Source organism: Pelodiscus sinensis, chromosome 21 (assembly GCF_049634645.1).
Source record: "Pelodiscus sinensis isolate JC-2024 chromosome 21, ASM4963464v1, whole genome shotgun sequence".
Classification (NCBI taxonomy): Eukaryota; Metazoa; Chordata; order Testudines; family Trionychidae; genus Pelodiscus; species Pelodiscus sinensis.
The window spans coordinates 678,454-690,866 of NC_134731.1; positions in this window are offsets into that span (position 1 = coordinate 678,454).

Sequence of the window (12,413 nt, forward strand, 5' to 3'; positions counted from 1 at the left end):
CTCTTGCCTTCTGCCTCCCCCACGCCAGCGAAGACACTGTGCTCATGGCTGGGGTCTGGCAAGGAAACACCATGCACAGGGGACCAGACCCACCGGCCGGCTCTTGGGGCCTTCGGCCGCAGAGCTGGGAGAACAGCTGCTGCCAGCCCAGTGCAGTGCTGCCCTCGGGTGGCGCAGGGAAGACCTGCATAGGCCCAGTGCTGCTCCGCTGGCCTGCAAGCAGGGACCAGAACCCCACTGCAGCTAATGTGACCAGCAGGCACTGGCTGGGATGGGGGCTTGGCACAACAGACCAGGGCAAACCTGTGAACTTGCCCATTGTAGGGCCCAGGGACATGGCCAAGCAGGGGCAGCACTCTCATGGAGGGGGCTTGGGTGTCGTGAAATCCTGCTCCTTCTACAGGCCAGACACCTTGCCTATGGCATCCCTGGAGAGCAGGGGCCACTTTTCCAATGGAGACAGGCTACACCGAAGGCAGCCCTGCCTTGAGCGGGACGGATCAGGGCGGCACAGCCCTGCGCCTCTCTGCGCGTGCCGCTTGCAAGGAAGTTACACTGCCGTGTGACGGCCGGGCGACCCAAGCTGGAGAGAGCACAAGGCGGGTCCCTAAAGCTGCTTTCGTCTGGTTTCCCTTGTTGCAGGCAGGAGCCATAGTGCTCAGCCCTGGCCCTGGCTGCCTGGATGGGGAATGGCGTGGGGGTGGAGTGCTAGCCAGGGGGAGAGGGGCTTTCCACCAGAGCAGGGCTGAGTACGGCAGGGCTCCAGGGGAAGGGGCTGCAGCTGGGGTCCTTCGGGGCAGAGGCCATGACTAGCTGCAGGACTGACCGGCAATGCGCTGTTCCCCATGCGCCCACATGTGGTAGGTGGCAGCCCCTAGGGCCCAGATCCCACCCAGCAGGCCCGGAGGTTTCCCAGGGCAGGGCTCAGATTTCTTCCTGCTGCATCTGGAAGCAATTCCCAGCCCTGCTGGAAGGAGCCTCTTGCTTTGGCAGCCGCAGGGAACAGGCCGTCCCCAGCACAGGAAGTGCCTGCTCGGCTCGTCAGCACTGCTGAGCAGAGGCCAGGGCTGCCTGGAGCCAGGTCTCCGGCTCCGGGACTGTCCCACATGCCCCCAGCCCAGGCTCGATTCACTGCGCATGGGGCTGCCCCAAGGGGTGGAGGGTTTCTACCACCCTATGGGTACAAGGGCCCTGGCACGCTCCACCCAGGGGACTGTGTGGGGGGGGGGAGAAGCAATGGACAAGGGACAGGTTCTGGAGGCTGCCTGGAAGGGGGGACAGGCTGAGGCCAGGACCAGCCTCACCTGTGGACTCCTTGCAGGGAGGGACCAGCCCCTGGGGCTCTGTGAGGGGGGGACAGACCCCCCAGGGCTACATGAGGGGTCCAAGCAGCCCCCAGCTTGGCCCCTTCCTCTGAGCACAAGCCTCTCCCCTGCCTTGCTCTCTCCCCCCGCCTGGGGCAGCCCCTTTCCCCACAGGGCGGGAGGGAAGGGGGCCGCTCCGGCCAGGCGGAAAGCAAACGGGGGGGCATGGCTCTGCCCTTCACGCCCTCGGACCGGGAGGGGGAGCCGGCCCGTCCAGCAGCTCCCATGGGGGCAGGCGGGAGGGGGGGGGCAATGCAGAACCGCCCCCCGCCCGCGCCCCCCGCCAGCGCAGCCGCGTCCACCTGCCCCCCAGCCCCGCTTGCCTGCTGCGCGCTCCGGGCGCGCCGGCGGAGGTGCTGGAGCAGGAGCCGCCGGGGGCCCGGCCCGACGGGCACTGAGGGCGCTTCCTTTCGTCCCGCCGGCGGGGCCGGGCCAGGCGAGGGGGCGGGACGCGCAAACAGGTTGCACAATCCGAGCGGGGGGGCAGCCCCCCCTCCGGACCAGGCGCGCGCCCTGCCCGCCCCCTTCGCTGAGCGCCCCCCCCCCTCCAGGCCAGGCGCGCGCCCAGTCCCCCCCCTTTGGCGGAGCGCCCCCCCCCCCCTCCGGACCAGGCGCGCGCCCTGCCCGCCCCCTTCGAGGAGCGCCCCCCCCTCCGGACCAGGCGCGCGCCCTGCCCGCCCCCTTCGCGGAGCGCCCCCCCCTCCGGACCAGGCGCGCGCCCAGTCCCCCCCCTTTGGCGGAGCGCCCCCCCCTCCGGACCAGGCGCGCTCCCAGTCCCCCCCCTCCGGACCAGGCGCGCTCCCAGTCCCCCCCCCTCCAGGCCAGGCGCGCGCCCAGTCCCCCCCTTTGGCGGAGCGCCCCCCCCCCTCCGGACCAGGCGCGCTCCCAGTCCCCCCCCACCGGACCAGGCGCGCTCCCAGTCCCCCCCCTCCAGGCCAGGCGCGCGCCCAGTCCCCCCCTTTGGCGGAGCGCCCCCCCTCCGGACCAGGCGCGCGCCCAGTCCCCCCCTTCGCGGAGCGCCCCCCCCTCCAGGCCAGGCGCGCGCCCAGTCCCCCCCTTTGGCGGAGCGCCCCCCCCTCCGGACCAGGCGCGCGCCCAGTCCCCCCCTTCGCGGAGCGCCCCCCCCTCCAGGCCAGGCGCGCGCCCCGTCCCCCCCCTTTGGCGGAGCGCCCCCCCCCGGACCAGGCGCGCGCCCAGTCCCCCCCCTCCAGGCCAGGCGCGCGCCCAGTCCCCCCCTTTGGCGGAGCGCCCCCCCCCTCCGGACCAGGCGCGCGCCCTGCCCGCCCCCTTCGAGGAGCGCCCCCCCCCTCCGGACCAGGCGCGCGCCCTGCCCGCCCCCTTCGCGGAGCGCCCCCCCCCCCCCTCCGGACCAGGCGCGCGCCCAGTCCCCCCCTTTGGCGGAGCGCCCCCCCCTCCGGACCAGGCGCGCTCCCAGTCCCCCCCCTCCGGACCAGGCGCGCTCCCAGTCCCCCCCCCTCCAGGCCAGGCGCGCGCCCAGTCCCCCCCTTTGGCGGAGCGCCCCCCCCTCCGGACCAGGCGCGCGCCCAGTCCCCCCCTTCGCGGAGCGCCCCCCCCTCCAGGCCAGGCGCGCGCCCAGTCCCCCCCTTTGGCGGAGCGCCCCCCCTCCGGACCAGGCGCGCTCCCAGTCCCCCCCCTCCAGGCCAGGCGCGCGCCCAGTCCCCCCCTTTGGCGGAGCGCCCCCCCTCCGGACCAGGCGCGCGCCCAGTCCCCCCCTTCGCGGAGCGCCCCCCCCTCCAGGCCAGGCGCGCGACCAGTCCCCCCCTTTGGCGGAGCGCCCCCCCTCCGGACCAGGCGCGCGCCCAGTCCCCCCCTTCGCGGAGCGCCCCCCCCTCCAGGCCAGGCGCGCGCCCCGTCCCCCCCTTTGGCGGAGCGCCCCCCCCCGGACCAGGCGCGCGCCCAGTCCCCCCCCTCCAGGCCAGGCGCGCGCCCAGCCCCTCGCACCCACAGACGCTGCAGTTAACACTCATTTGCATACGCTAATCGCTCCGGCAGCCGCTGCGCGTGCACAGCACGGCCCGGGGCAGCACGTGGCGCCCCCAGCCCGCGCCTCCGCACGATCCCTGGGCACCGGCGCAGAGCTGCCTGCGCGGGCCACGTGGGAGCCGCTCAGCCCGGTGCTATGGGTCGCCGGCTCGGGCCCCGCCTTGCCCTCCTGCAGCCAGCGCGCACGGCGAGCCCATAGGCGGGGCTGCAGGCTGCACCTGGAGTCCTCATTCGTACCTCGGTCTGGTGGCCAGTGCAGAGGAAGTCACGTAATGGCTGCTGGGCCTCAGTTTCCTCGTACAAAGCCAGGGAGAAGGGGAGGGTACCACTTGTAGGGTCATGAGTTCTTTGGGAAGCTCTGGGTGCCATTGCAGGGTGGCCAGGTGCCCCTGCTTGGAGATTTTAAGCTTGCAGTATCCTTGGATCCTGCCCCTTACCCAGTCTCCTGCTGTAGTCCAGTGGTCACCAACCAGTAGAGCAGGATCTACCAGTAGATCTTGGAGCCTCGGACAGGGGATCCTGACTGGTTTGGCCAGGAAGCTCTCAAGCACTGGCACTTCAGTTGCCCCTCCACCCACTGTCATGCTGCTCCTGCCCTCTGCCTTGCAGCTGCCCCCCTGGGAGCCTCCTGCTTGCTGTGCAGGTTGTGGGAGGGCGAAGGGGGGGGGCTGATGTCAGGATGGGTACCCCATCTCCACACTGAGAGAAGGGGATGGAGGGAGCTTGGCAATGCAAATCTGTCTCACACAGTGTGTGTGTCTTTCATTCTCACAAACACACACTGGCCTTCACTCTCCTCTCCTGACCCAGTGGGGGTTGTTGTTACTTCTGCTGCTTGCAAAGTGGGTTGTTTGGGTTTTGACTGGTCTGTGCATTTCAGCATTTTCATTTCTCTTACGCTTAAATGTAATTCTTTGAGGAGTGAGTTCTAAAATGCCGAACCAGTCATGGCTGGAGTAATTATCCTTATGGTAATTGCTGCTCCTGGAAGTGGCTGGCATGTCCCTGCAGCCCCTGAGAGAGGCAGAGCAGGGGGTCTCCACATGCTGCCCTGGCCTGCAGACACCGCTCCTGCAGCTCCCAGTGATCAATAATGGGAAACCGTGGCTAGTAGAAGCTGTGGGCTCAGGGCCTGTGGACGAGGGGCAGCACATGGAGTCACTGCTGCACATGCCAGCTGCTTTCTGGAGTGGTGCAGGGCCAGGGCAGGAGCAAGCTGCCTTAACCCCACTGCTCCTCCACCCAGAAGCCGTCTCAGTTAAATGGGGCCCAGCCAGAAGTTGCTTTCTGAACCCCAGCCCCAGCCCTGAACCTCCTCCTACACCCAACCTCCTGCCCAGACATGAGTCCCCTTGCACCCAAATGCCTTCTCAGATCTTGCACCCTGAAAGCCCTCCTGGATCCCAATCTCCTGTCCTGGGCTAAGCCCAGAGCCCCTCCTACACTCCAACCCCATCCCCCAGTCCAGCCTGGTGAAAGTGTGAGAGGATGGGGAAAGCAGGGGGATGGAGTGAGCAGGGTGAGGCCTTGGAGAAGGGGTGGAGCAGGAGCAGGGCCTCTAAGAAGGGACGGGAAGGAAGTGGGACAAGGGGATTTGAGGTTGAGGTAGATCTTACATTGCACTTAAGTTGCAAAAGTGATCTTGTGGTTAAAAAGGTTGGAGACCACTACTCTAGTTTGAGGGCCTCTAGGGCAGGGCAGCCCTACCACTCCTGGGCTACATCTTGACTGGCATGATTTTCTGCAAATGCATTTGCGGAAAAGAGCGTCTAGATTGGCACGGATGCTATGTGGGGACAGTGTGGCTGTTGCCCAGGGAGGAGGATGCAATTAAGACGTGGGTTAGCTTAACAGAATACAACCCAAGAGCTGTTTGGAAAGTCTGAGTGTGAAAAGCAAGTTGGCAAGCTGAGGGGCACTGGACGGTTCTGTCTCTGGCCACAGGCAGCTGGGAAGTAATTGGAGTGATGGCAGGTCTACGAGACCGGTACGTGAGCCTGTGCTGCTGACAATCTCCAAAGGCACATGGCCATCCATTGCACCTGGAGGACCACCCACAGGGACAAGGGCTTGGTGAGGAATAACCCTTCTTCTGGGGAAGGCCTGGTAGGTCTGAAGATGGAGAGTGCTATTCTACTGTCTGCCACAGATGAGCTGTAAACAGGAAATACATTACACCACAGCTTAGTGATGCTGTGCATATCCAGCCACATTCCAGGGCTTCTGCCTCACCTACTAGACAGCAAGCTTGCATCTCTCCCACTGAGGCAAATCATGAAGTGGGCTCCCTGTGTGATGCTTACTGTGGGGAAGGGGGGCGGTTAGGCCTTCTTGGTATTGCTCAACCCTGACATTAAACTTGATCAGAGATGGCCAAGCTATTATCAAACCAGTCCATGAAGGGCCCCAAGGCTGCTCCAGAGAACAATTTGGGATTTTCCCCTTTTCCTAACACTGGTCTCCAACTCAATAGCGGTGGCTACGTCTAGACTGGCCCCTATTACAAAATAGCCATGCTAATTTCCAACTTTGGAATAGGGAAATCCGCGGGGGATTTAAATATCCCCCGTGGGATTTAAATAAACATGTCTGCCGCTTTCTTTCCGGCTTGGGGAAAAGCCAGAAAAAAGCGTCTAGACTGGCGCGATCCGCCGGAATAAAGCTCTTTTCCGGAGGATCTCTTGTTCCTACTTGAAAGTGTTAGGAAACTCAGGATGTCACTGCCCCACTCCCTATCATCCACGGAGAGAAGGGCTCCAGCTTTACATTTCCACTGGGGCTCTGAGCCAAAACTGACACCACAGAGCTGGCTTTGCCATGAGCCTGGCTTCCATTACACTGGAACCCAGCTGTCTCTGTTCCCAAGCAGCTGGGGGGTCATGCAGATGTCAGAACTGAGGGGGAAGGAGGCAGGCCAGAGCCTGTGGTCATCTTTAATACACAGAACGTCTGATCCAGTACATGTCTGGGAGGGATTTGTGCCTCTTCTCTGCCGCAGCTGAGGCTGAACTATGGCTTGTTTTTAGCGACTTATGATTCACACCTTTCTGTACTCAGATTCGGACTGCTATTCCTACTCCAAAACATAGCCCATCTAAAAGAAAATTTACTCAAAACTGTATTACTGTGTCCTTATGCACATCAGCTACTGCCTGCATCATATTACCTGTGTTAATGAACGCCAGGCACCATGGACTTCAGAGGGCCTATGCATTTATGCAGCTCTTAGCCCCCTTTCCAAGCTCAACATCATGCTAACATGGAAATACACCAGGGCTACTCAACTTTGGAAGCCTCGGGGGCCACAGTGATACTCACAGCACATGCCGAGGGCCGCAACTTAAGTGTGGTCGCATGTACATGCAAATATACACGAAGAGCTTCTTTCATGCTGACGGGCAGGGATACAAAGATTAAGCCTCAAGCTGCAGCGCCGGACCCAAACATGGCCAGGGGGAGCAGTCAGAACCTCTCAGGCTCTGCCCACAAGGCTAAGCAGCCAGCACTTCCTACGATGCCCCGCTGCTCCCGGCACCTCCTCCCTGGAGGCTAGAAACGCCGACCCGCTGTACCCATCTGTTCCAGCCCATCCGCTTGCGTCTTTCAGTGCTCTCCCCCCAGGAGACACCTTGCCATTGTGCAGTGTGTTCTCAGTGGAGGCCACAGTCAAAGCAACCCACCCACGGGCTGTATGTTGAGCCCTATGTAAACCCAAACCGCACCGTGGGCTGCAAACAACCAGGCCGTGTGTTGAGTAGCCCTGAAACACATAACACAAGTGTTCAAATACATCCTCAGGTGCAGTTAAGGGCCAGGTGCACTGACCCCTAGTTTGCTGCAGAAAGAGGTCAGGCTCAGGCAGTGGTCTGGAGCGTCCTGCCCTCCTTGGTCTGTTCTGTGTCAGGAAAGGGTCTTTTGTTTCATGTCAGTATTCTCTCTAGAGCACAGCCTGGTGGCCTGCTCTCCCTTTGGTTTGGCTTTCCTGGAGCTGTGCTAGAATCAGCGTTCATGTCTTTATGCGGCACATGCTAGTGTTACCATCTGACAGCTCTTGGCTGAGTGGCCTTGTGTTTATCCCAGCTAGTGGCCCAGCCCAGCATGGGTTTCCATGGAAAACTTCCACCAAAAACAAGGAGAAAGGGAGCTGGAACACGAGTGACTCAGACACAACTGGAAGATTCTGTGGGATAAATGGGGGGGGGCCGGTATTTTATCTGAGATCACATCTCAATGCTCTTTGCCAGATGCAGACATCAGGGGCAGGGAATGACCGTGTCTCTCCACACTTGCCTGCCTGCAGTGATCCAGCAGGACTCCCCTTTGCAACATACACTCCCTCCTTCCTGTCTGCATCCCCCTTTGTTTCCTCTTAACACCCTTCCCTCTGCCCCCCACATTCTCTCCTGCCTGCCCTTTCCGGGCTGAGGAAATGATGCCAAATACATTCCAGGCACACGGACAAGCTTGGACTCTGGGGTCTGAGTTGCGTAACTGTCTGTGAAGCATGTTGATTTCCATTTGTACCATCACTCCAGCCTCATGCGTCAGCCTCACCACGTTGTCAGGCACTAATGGGAGCGCTCTCGTGTTTAGAAGGACAGGCAGAGAGCTGAGTAAGAAGCTGGGCTTGTGGCTCTGGGTAACGTAGCAGCGCAGGCTTTGCAAAACAGCCTGGAAGCTCCTGGCTCTGTTGCATGCACCCACTGCAGAGCGTTGGCAGATAAGGGGGTGGTCACTCGAGGGGAAGTTTCATTTCACTGGACATTGGTCTGTTCTCTTCAAGCTGCCCCACTGTCTCCCCTGTACCCCTTTAAATAGACTCAGTTTGCCTGAGGGGGCAGAGACACGCTGCTCCCAACTAGGGATGTTAAATATCAGTTAATTGAATAGTCAATTAAATCATGAATTCTTATTGGTTAGTCGACTATTCTATGGTCCCCGGACAGCCCCTGTCCGGGGGAGGGGTCTGAGCTCTCAGACCTGAAACGAGCCGGAACTGAGCCCAGCTGCCTGCCTACCTGGCTCCTAATACACTTGAAATGCAGAGCTGCAGCAGGGGTAGGTCCAGGACCCAGTGCAAGACAGGACTGAGCCAGGATGCTGGCCAGCCTGCTAAAAAATGTACTGGCAAGCTGTGCCCGGGGGGGGCGGGGGGATGCGTGCAGTCTATCGCATTAACCTATAAGCGTTTGCTTCTTGGTTAATTGACTATACTATTACATCCCTACTCCCAACAGCACCAGTGGGGTGTGAAATGGCAGCTCTCTCAATTGTAAGAGGCATGCCCAAGCCCTTCTCCTATGCAGAGCTATCCATCACACTGAGGGAGAAACAGCAGAGCTTTCACCTCCTGCAGGGACGGAGAACCTAAGGCCCAGCCCCGGGGGCTGGAGCACTCAGAATCTACTAGCCTGGGCCCCCCCAAGGCTCTGATGTGCGAGGGGAAAGTCTTTCTCCTTCTCAGTCGGGGCCACATCAGCGAGGGTTTGGTTGTTTTGGAGTTTTTTGCTTCGCACTTGTGTGCGCCCCTCGACTGATTTTTTCTGTGGATCAGCAGCCCGACCCAAAAAGGTTCCCCAAGCCTGACCTACTTGCCTGCTGGTTCCATCAGAAACTTGGACTCTATCCAGTAAACATCACCATTGGCTACATGGCCTCTGTAATTCAGCCATGTGTTTATGTGGTTAACTGTGGCCCGGCTGGGCTGGAGCAGCCCCTCTGTTCATGTCTGGTGGGCGGCTGCTCCATCCTCGTGGAGCTCCCCATGCAGGATCCCAGTTTACCAGTTAAATGGCAAGTTTAACTGGTTAACTTTTTAAATGGGATTTTACATCCCTAACACGCTGCTGTGAGGAAACTCCTAGCTTGAGACCGGGCTGGTCGCAGCCGCTGCTGGGCGTAGGAAGCAGAGCCAGAGCGCACTACAGCAGGCACTGGTGCCATTAAGCAGTGAATACAAGAGAAGAGCCATCCGAGCTGTGGGGATAGCCAAACCCTCAGGACAGCGTGTGAAATGTCTCTGTCAGGAATCCATGAGCATTAAGTCCAGTCATTCCTGACAAACTCAGCTCGGAGTCCATTGCGCAACTCCTGAGAACGTAGCAGGCCCCAGCAGGGCAGTCCTGTAGCCACAGGCTGTGTCCGGGCATGCTTCCCCCACATGCCCCAGCCCTGCTACAGAATGTTCCTCCTTACGAGCCAGGTCAGTAGCCATGGCCAATTAACCCTTGGCCTTCCTACCAACTAGCACCTGCCATGGGAGTGATTTTGGGGCTGGATCTTCCTCTAGTTCTCTCCCAGTCTCACCGCCCAAAGCTGCTCTAGGCTCCCCGCAGACACAGGCCTTTCTAGAGTAATACTCAAACTCAGGTTTGAGGCAGCAGTGCACAGAAGGCTGCATGCATGCAGCAGTCTTTAATAGCAGTGTTGCATTGATGAGCATGCAGGAAGATAATACCAGCTTTGAGCAGAGATCGTTTTGAATGGTATTGTCTAGTTAAAAGGATCCAGGACTCTGGGATTCCATTTTCAATTCTGCAGTGACTCTCGGCATGACTAGGGTTGCCAGATGGTTTTGACAAAAATACCAGACATACTTGATCTCAGATGGGGGAGACAGGGGGGCGGGAGGAATGGCCATTGGGAAACAGGGCTGGTTGGGAGAGGGTCAGGGGGAGCGGCGTTGGCCAGGAGAGCTGGGGGGGGGGGAACCAGCTGGTGGGGAGCAGGGCTGGCAGGGAGGTCAGGGGGAGCGGAGCTGACAGGAGAGATGTGGGGGGGAACTGGCCGGTGGGGAGCAGTGCTGGTCGGGAAGGCGTGGGGGGTGGAGCTGGCTTGGGGAGAACTGGCCAGCGGGGAATGGGGCTGGCTGGGAGGGGATCGGAGCTGGCTTGGGAGGAAGAGCTGGGGGCGAACTGGCCGGCAGGAAGCGGAGCTGGCCGGGGTGCATGCAGATCCTGGGGCGCTGCCTGTCCCCCGCACAGTCCAGGCGGAGCACACGGGTGATTCCAGCCCTGGAGAATCCATCCCACCCAGGCCCCCCACCCCACTGTGTAATTGCGTGCTGCCTGGCTGGTAGACATGCACATGCAGAATGGATGTGTCTACCAGCCAGGCAGTGAGCAACTACGTTCTGATACTCATGAGAATAATAAAACTTAATTAGAAAATACTGGACATTTCTATGCCTGGTATTTTCTCTGTTTCCCAGACAGAAAGCTCAAATAGCAACCCTAGGTGTGACTTGGGCAAGCCACTTCCAATGTTCCCTCCAAAGTTTTCCATCCACGCGCAGAATGTTTTTATGTGCATGAGGGATATGCATGTGCACCACCAATAGGAAGACCCGCTGCTGGCTGTAGGTGGCTGTGGGCACTCTGTTAATCAGCGGGGTGGCAGCTGAATTTCTCCTGGGTGGCTGCCCAAGCGCACAGCTTACAAGTGACACTGGCCACTTCCCTCTGCTAGGCTGCTGACCTTTTAAAAAGCGTGTTGCTACCCTCGCATAAAAGACCAGTGTGGTAAAGGTGTCAGGCAGCTGAAGATCAGTGCTACAGAGGGTTTTCAAATGGACCTAACTCCATGGGAGTTTAGTGCTGTCAGAAAGCCTACTATGTGCTTATCTGTATCTTCATGTGCCTAAAATACCTTTGCAAAATCCGGCCCCGTTTCTATTTTGAAGTAAGGCAGGTACCACAGAGTTAAGAGGCATGTGCAGACTCTTACCACGCACTTCAGTTCTGAAATACAAGAGAAAGTTGGCGTGGTGTTTCTTTCCTGTCCCCTGTAGGGTAAGGACGGCAGAGGGCTAGGGATAGAGACAAGCGGATCTCTGCTGTGTGCCTGGACAGCACAACACAGGCAGTTGCTCTACCGCCGTGTTTCCAGAGCACTGACACAGAACGCAGGGTCAGGGAGTTGCTCTCTTACTTCTTCATCCATGAAAACTGCTGCAGACACTCCTAGCCAGAGTGTGAAAAATCACAGCTTTGGAATTACGGACTCAAGCTGCTTGTCCAGCTGAAGCCCTTTTGTAATTAAGAACAGCTAATTGGAAAGAACCAGTGTTTCTCAACCAGTGGTTTCCCTTAGGGGTACTCCAGAGAAGTCTGGGGGTACGTCAACAACTGAAATTTGGAGAAAATTGAATTTTTGTTTTAAGTTTTACAGCGCTTTATTATTTTTACACTTTTTACAACCAAAAATTTCATCACCCGCCCAGCTACAGTTAAGTTGTTTAAACAAATGTGTTGCAATGGTTGAAAAAAGTTGTGTGTCTGAAAACTGTAGGTACCAGGGGTATTTATAATTTTTTTTTAAAGGGGTACTTTATAATAAACGGTTGAGAAACACTGGAAAGAGCAACACCAAGACACGGAGGATTTGCCTGTTCTCTGAGCTGGTCTCACTCTGAACTGCAGGAGCTGAGTTTGAGAAGCCCCCCTAGAGCAGAGGGGGCATGCACCACTCCTTATGTCCCACCTCAAAAGCCCTTCGAAAGCTTCAGAAGGAACATGAGGCAGTTAGGGCAGATGGTCTGATTAGGGTAGAGACAGCGCAGGACCTATCTGTGCTTTTCACAGAATCATTTCTGCTAGCACCTGGGTTATCACCAGTGTTCCCTCTGCTTACCCTGGTGTGGAATAATTTTTATATGCACAACAGCATGTATGAATGTGCACCACCAGTGGAAACAAAATACTAGCTGTGGGTGCTCAGCTAATCAGCAGGGCAGCATTTGAATCTTCCTCAGCAACTGCACAAGTGCACAGCTTACAGGGAACACTGGTGACCACCCTCCTACGCAGTGGTTAACGTTCGCTCTCCATTCACAGCACAGTCGTGTGTGCACATAACTCCCTGATGTATAGAGTCTCACCTATTTTTAAGCTGGGACAAACCATGGGCCTCTGCTGTCCAAAGCCAAATCTGACATTGTCACCACCCCTCTACTAAGCAGATTCAGACCTGTAAATGCTGGCTCTCTCGCCAGCCATGCTTGGCTCACCCATAAGATGTCTTGGTCCTAGGGATGTAAAATCAAGT